The following is a 7,835-nucleotide window of genomic DNA, read 5'->3' on the forward strand; positions in this document are numbered from 1 at the left end:
ATTTTTGTATTGACTCTGTTTAATATGTGTTAATTAAAAGTTCTACGAAAAACATAAACATTTTAACCCACAAAAAATTATCCACAATAACTTCTGTAAATTATATTACACAATATTGGTTATCAGATTGAAAACTGTACTTTTGAAACAGCAAAGTTTCAATCTTTGTTCGCATTATTCGAGTCATTTCGGATAAGAACTAGCAGATGGTACTAGTTGTCATAAATGAACTGATAAAAAATATATTTTCTTCAAGAAGAGGAGACAGAGGAAGTGATCCAAATGTGTTTGTCAAAATATTCTTTATTTTTGTAATATTTATTTTGAGTTTCTCCTATAATTTAGAATATTTACGTATATTGAACACAAACTGAATATAGTTTATGTCACTAAAATGAAAAAGAACAGTGATATTGCTTCCATTGCTTTCTGAGAGATTACATATTGTACCTCTACCAAAATTTTGGAACAACAAATGCTGAATTATGTCAGTATTATACATTATATTATTACATAGGAGTGATCGCAATATAATTTGCAATAAAAAATTCTATAATAAGAAAATAAAAGAGAAATACAGATAACCATATTTAAAATAAATCAGAACTACTTGAAAATTAATGTATTTTTAATCGTGAATAGTGGAGCTAATTACGTAAGAAAATTAGTGCTAGTATTAATATATTACCCCTATTTATTTTATATAACATTTTTGTTCCTAATGTACTGTAGGTTGTAGAAATTAGAACATTTTAATCAACTTTGTACCTAAGGTTTAGTCATTTTTTAAGATGCGAGGTTAGTTAGACAAACTGAAATGACACTACTATGAAATAGTAAGACTTTATCACATTACAAGCTCATTATTCTGATTATATAGTGACCAAATATACTTATTAGTGCCTCACCACTTGGAATTTAACAAGAACTTGTTCTATAACTGCCATCTTATTAGAACAAAACGAGAAAAGTATCGCTCGAAATGAAATTAAATTTGTAAACAATAATTATAAATAATATGTACAGATGCATGATACATACATGAAATAACAAACGGGTAACGCTTTGAACATAATAAATTGCAGGGAGCCCTGAAGCTTTTCAAAAAGAAATCATTCTGTCTTCCACATAACTACAGTTGTTGGCTATCAAACTCACCTCAACTCAACTATTCCCAGTTTGTTCCTGAGTAACAAGAACATTTGAAATGTATATTCGCTTGATTAATACACAAAAACACACAAAGCGACATCGGCTTCTACGAGTTGGAGTGTTCCCTACAGGCCCAGATTCTGTCTTAGGCCACAGAGATCGGCGCACCCTGTGACAATGTGGGTTACTGTGAAACCGGCACCACAAGAACACACAGGGACGAGGTCTTCCCTCCTTAGGAGGTAAGAATGCGTACATCGTCCGCGGAGGCCGGAAAAGGGGCTGTCTCAGCTTGTACAGAATTCGGATAGCTAGCCACTCCGATTCCCAGGATTCCAAGATGGTTCGGCTTAGCTGAAAACAAAATATCCGTAGCACGTACGTTCGTAGATCCAGGTGGTAACGGTACCTGCTAATTTGCATCTTGATCCGCAAGCTGGTTGCCTGAAATCCCTACGAGGCTGGAAGCCATGCGAAGGTGATTTCGAGTACCAGCATCGCACAACCTGACTACAAGGTCATGAATCTGCTACACCAGTGAATGTTGCGATAAACATATATCAGTGCACTTAACCTCGCAGCGCAAACTGCAATGCCTCTGACAAGGCAAAGTGATTTGCAGTATATACGCTACAGACATCATCAGAAACGAACGACCATCCGACATTCTCCCCTATCTTTGAACCATCCGTGAAGCCAAGTCGCGCATCCGGATACTGCTGGACAAACTCATGAAAATATCTCCAATGAACAGAAGCGTCCGTGTTCACATTAGGTCCACGGTGTAGATCTAGCCGTATATCCGGCCACAGAAACACCTCGCTAGGGGTCCGTTAAAGACAAGCGCCGATAGCAATAACTCACGACACAAGCTATCAATTGGAATTCCAACCAGTCGTGTGGCATTTAGCCGATTTTCCTATCTACTGTATATGATGAAGGAGCAAATGAAGATTCTGTTGCTGTCAGACTTGAAACTTAAGGTAAAATCCTAAGTACACTAATTACGCGACATGAAGCGTACATTCCATTAAAGAGTGCATTGTGTTGAATACGGCAATATAAAGTTGAACTGCAAACTAGAATTTAGAAAGTAGAAAATTTTATATTTAATATTTTAGGTTAACAAAGGATGATGATGATGATGATGATGATGATGATGATGATGATGATGATGGTGATGATCATATCATCATCATAATTTATACTACTATATTGAATTATTGTGCAAATTGAAAGAAATATAAACGAAAAGTAATGCTTCCTCTTTCCATGCACGATGAATGACTGTCTTCTACAGCTACGAGTACAACACTCTAACCTCGAGAGTGAACTCGCATTCTGATTGTAGTCATCAGTATTCATCGGTGAACTTGGCTTTAAACAAATCAAGGATTGTTTTCATTCAAATATTACTCACGGTATGTAGGGGTTCAGGAGACAGTTACGTTCAAGATACGCACGTATTTATTACGAAATAGTCAATTATATTCATAGAACATTAAGTAACAAGAGAGACCAACCCAGTCGCGCAATCATGTTCTTACATACCTGCAAACACAGCCAGCTGAATGGACGGCAAATACAGCTACAGACGCGATACAAGTCTGTATCGTATCTTGAACCCAGTCGCATAAGGAGCAATCCAAATGGTGAAGCGCTTAATATAGTATCAAGTTAATGTTTATCTAGTCCCTACCGAGAGAAGCAACATTCCAACCAAATTTTGTGACGGACTGAATGTTTTACTGTCAATACTCCTTTTTGTGTTAATCTTTTATGAGAACCTGATGTTGTATTTTGAGTATCCTATGAATAAATACATAAAACTTTAGTGTAAGAAAAATAAAATAATAATTATTTGTTAACTGAGAGTTGTGTGATGTGTGTGTACGTCTTTCGATCCGTGACTGAGATGGTTCATAAATAAAGATATTTTCCTTTCTATGTAATTTCACTTGTTATTTTCCACCCTTTAACAACAACTGAATGCAATTCATATTCAGATACGGAAAGAATATTATTAACAGACAGCAGCCTACCTAACATCAAACCACCACCTCACCTATCTGGGTGTGTTTGCGATCGACAATGACTAAGAGATAAAGCGGACGTTCCTGAAAACCATTTCGGAATTAAGCCTGGTAAATCAACTACAGAAGTCATCTTTGCCTTCCTCGTGGAAGATCTTTTTTTTGCTGGTTGCTTTACGTCGCACCGACACAGATAGGTCTTATGGCGACGATGGGATAGGAAAGGGCTAGGAGTTGGAAGGAAGCGGCCGTGGCCTTAATTAAGGTACAGCCCCAGCATTTGCCTGGTGTGAATATGGGAAACCACGGAAAACCATCTTCAGGGCTGCCGATAGTGGGATTCGAACCTACTATCTCCCGGATGCAAGCTCACAGCCGCGCGCCTCTACGCGCACGGCCAACTCGCCCGGTCGTGGAAGATCTAGGGAAGTTTATAATGAAGTGTCGTGATGTTTTTTTGGAGCGGGGTGGGGTGTAGGAAAGAGAAATGTCTCATATCTGTAGATCACCATTACCCACCAAATGTATGATGAAAGCCTGAGAACTGTGAATTACAGATAGTGTTAGTTTAGATCAGCCCTCAGCCTATGTCTCTCTGTAATAATATCAAACGAAATGACAAGATACAGCCAGGAAGAAGTGGGCAGTTCTCTGTAATCGAAGCTGGTAAACTTTTATATTAAGTTGTTTTGTTTTTGTTTTTTTACGCAAGTTACACATAATTTATTTCGTGCAAGAAACTAGTTTCTTACGAAGATGTAAAGAATGAATTTTCTTTTCGAAACAAACAAACTTCAGTTATATTGCATTTCAGACTTGAGCTTCTTTACATGTTCCAGCACGAAATCAATATTTACCAAAAATTATTCGTATTCCTCTATGAAGAGATTATAAGAATATATCTGCTCTATAAAGTACTTTTAAAGTGAGAAAAAATATTAGAGATACATCTTGAACTAGTACATGTTTAATGACAATTTATCTCAATTGAATTTTAAAGTTTTAGGGCCAGATCCTAATTTGTTCTTTATATTTTCACACACAAACCCACCAGGACAACCTCAAGCCCTGTACTTCCTGCATATAAGCGTCCCGCATGCACCCAGTATATGCCAGTAGAATAGAAAGAAGTTGATTGCTATACGTTATAATTAAAGGAAATCAATGATTTAACAGAAATATTTAACTACTTGTTTTTAAAATGGCTGATTTTTCCTTCCGAATCAAAAATATCACTGAATAACATTTTGTCAATGATATTTTTTGTGGACCGAAAAAAATTGTCAACACGCACGTGAACCGCGATACGTATATACCCGTAGGTTATTATTTTATGATATGGCAGTTTTCTAATTAAGAATGCATACACATTTGGGAGGAAAGAGTTTTGAACCCATCGCAAAAGACACGCTTTCTTTAAATTTTTACATTTGTTTCTAATTTTTTACGAACACATGTAATTTACTTGTTACGAAAAACGTTTTATATACGTAACTGACTCATTGTACAACCCAATCGGAGATTTTAAACATTCCAGCTGGTTGTGTGCCACATGGTAGGTATTTTCAAAATAAAATGTCTTTTTCTAAATATCACTGTTTTTGTATTTCTTAATTCTAAGTAAATATGAACATGTTCGAGATAAAGTCAGTGTACAATGGGTCTGTAATACGAGAAGTAACAAACGAGGTCATTATTACAAGCGACATTTAAATCTATGTACGTATATTTGTGCCCGGCAGTATTGCGGGGACTTCGATAAATGTCTCGGAGTCTCTTCATCATCACCAGGATGATCATTATCCCAGTTCATGAGTTCCAAATCATTTCCCAACTCTGAGGCACTAGATGTGCTCGGCTGGGTCTCTAGGAGCGCAGAATTCGCCTCAAGTCGCTCGGCCGCCTTAATTCTGATACACTTTCAATTAGGCATTTAACGCTGGCATGGGTGATTTTGGACTTTCCGGAATTTTGACAAGCAGCTCGATCCTCTGGGATACGTCTTCAATCATTTTGAAGCCATTTACTATCTATACGTCGCAATATTTTTAGAATGAAACCCATTGTTCGCATTCTTCCACCTACAATTTTCTCATTTGCTTTATATTTTATTTTTCTGTTCGCCGCACACTTGTAGAACTCACTCGTACGAGATGAACGACACTTCGCGTGACGCTTTACGACACCAGAGTCCAGAGCTACACTAATCATTGTTAGCCACGTGGCACGGTGATTTTAGTAGCCCAGTATTCCTGAGTGTTCCATCAACCTCATACCGAGGTCAGACTGGCTCTTCCTCTTTACAACGAGATACTGAACAGTGTCGTCCTAGAAATTATTTCGATTTTTAAAATTTAAATGTTTTTGTAACCAACCAAAGCACAGTTCCAAACACTCTGCGTCAAATAACAAAAGCCATTCCACCTGAAAGACAATATATACAAAAGGATAGTTCGTGCAGCTAAGCTATGCGGCTCTTAAATTAGGAGCTAACTGGGCTAGACGGAATCCGAAATGACGTTATCGACCAGTTTCTAAGAATAATACCAAATTCAAAGAATTAAAAAGAAGCCTTCTGTGATGGTTTGTTTGGTCATATCGAAAGAAGACCAGAGGATTACGTGGCTCACCGACTTGAGACAATGGCACTCGAGGAGGAACCAGCAGTGGGAGGACCAAAAAATAAAATGTAAAGCCACAGTTATGAAGGACTTAGAATATTTCTGAGATATTTTTACTTTGTAATTCGTTTCGAAATTCTTTCGTAGAATACTTAATTTTGTTTTTATTTCAATTTTCTCCAATTCACTTGTTCAGAGAATATGATTACCTAGTTGCATTTTCTCTTTAAACAAAAATAACCAACACCACCATATTTCAGGATGAACCAAAGCTATGACAAAGCTTGTAGAAGAAGGAATATTACCTGGAAGAAGACTCCAAGGACGGACACCTTCCAGATATCAGTGGTGTATTCATATGCAGAACTACAGCCTGCCTTTCTTTTAAAAATATCAGACTATTAAAACAGTTGAAAACTGAACGGTACAACGCGTGGCGGGGATGGGGAAACACAATAGAAAATATACAATGTGTGTTTTTTCTTTACGTCGCACCGACACAGACAGGTCTTATGGCGACGATGGGATAGGAAAGGCCTAGGAGTGGGAAGGAAGCGGCCGTGGCCTTAATTAAGGCAGAGTCGCAGCATTTGCCTGGTGTAAAAATACGAAACCACGGAAAACCATCTTCAGGGCTGCCGACAGTGGGGTTTTAACCCACTATCTCCCGGATACAAGCTCACGACTGCGCGACCCTAACCGCACAGCCAACTCGCCCGGTACAATGTGTTCAATCGCGCTATTCAGTAGTTTTTGACCATTCTAATGAACAGTTGTTCTTGTAATTAGTTCTAAATTTAAACACGTTAAGAATAAATTAAGGTCAACCAAGGGACAACATAGGTTAGAAGTGTTGTTAATAATTTACGATCAGGAAGAAATTGCCTTATCCTCTTTTACAGTGAAACCAGCGATGTATTTAACAATACAGTCGCCTTTCAGGGACGCCAACTGCCGTAATAGTTCGGCATTCATCAAAATCAAAAGATAATGCAATATAAAACCCATTTTACTACGAGAAACTATAACGAAAATTTGAATATTTATGATATAGTTGGCCACAGCAGAATTTTAATGCTGTAGGGATTCAATAGTTGTAGATATAAGGAAGTAGGTTTCTTTTTTGTCCTCATTAAGTTATATTATCAAATATTGGCATACCCTAATGAAAAGTTCTAACTTAGTTAGGCTTCTCGGGGTATTTAGATATTTTCCACCCTTAGGAACGCGGCAAATGTCACCCCACCCCTCTAATCACCACCATATTTAATGTACAAGCTGGTTTACATGCATAAAGTATTAATCTCGTAAAAAAAAAAAAAAAATCATGTGCCTCATACTGATTTACAGAATAAGGGAAACGGTAGAACAACGTTCTCACCATGATGGCGATTTATTCCCATAAAACCAAGTTAAAAGAACACTGTAAACGTAAAAAAACAATTCCCGTTAGCATGTCTTAACTGCTATACGTATTAGAAAGTGAATATAATAATAATAATACACGGAAGAAAGCCCGCTCCAAAAGAATGGAAACCTGGTGGGCCCACAAGAAGACAACCAGTTGAGATCTCACGGTCCTTAGTGGTCCGAACGATTAATAATAATAATAATAATAATAATAATAATAATAATAATAATAATAATAATAATAAAGTGTTGAAGGAAGGGTAACTACCAAATATCCTTATTTTAGTATTTAAGTTCTTCACAGTTTTTCAGTCGTGAAATTACCAGAGTTGCATCCCAGTGTAGGAGTGGGCTCATCAGTGTCTTGGAAAATTGTGGCATTCCAACTGATGAGTCAGCTGCCACACCGAGGCGAAACGCTGGCAATTTTACGGCTGAAAACGCCTAAACAGAATGAATACTTTAATATGCGCAATCGAAAAAAATTAAATTATGGTTGATTTTGGAAACACTAAATCGCGATTTTAATGTGAAATATTGAAGAAGGAAATGTCCCATTTAAACAATGTATAACGCATGTGATATAATTGCTCTTACAAATGTTACTGACACAAAAATT

This window comes from Anabrus simplex, chromosome 12 (genome assembly GCF_040414725.1).
Source record: "Anabrus simplex isolate iqAnaSimp1 chromosome 12, ASM4041472v1, whole genome shotgun sequence".
In the NCBI taxonomy this organism is placed as follows: Eukaryota; Metazoa; Arthropoda; class Insecta; order Orthoptera; family Tettigoniidae; genus Anabrus; species Anabrus simplex.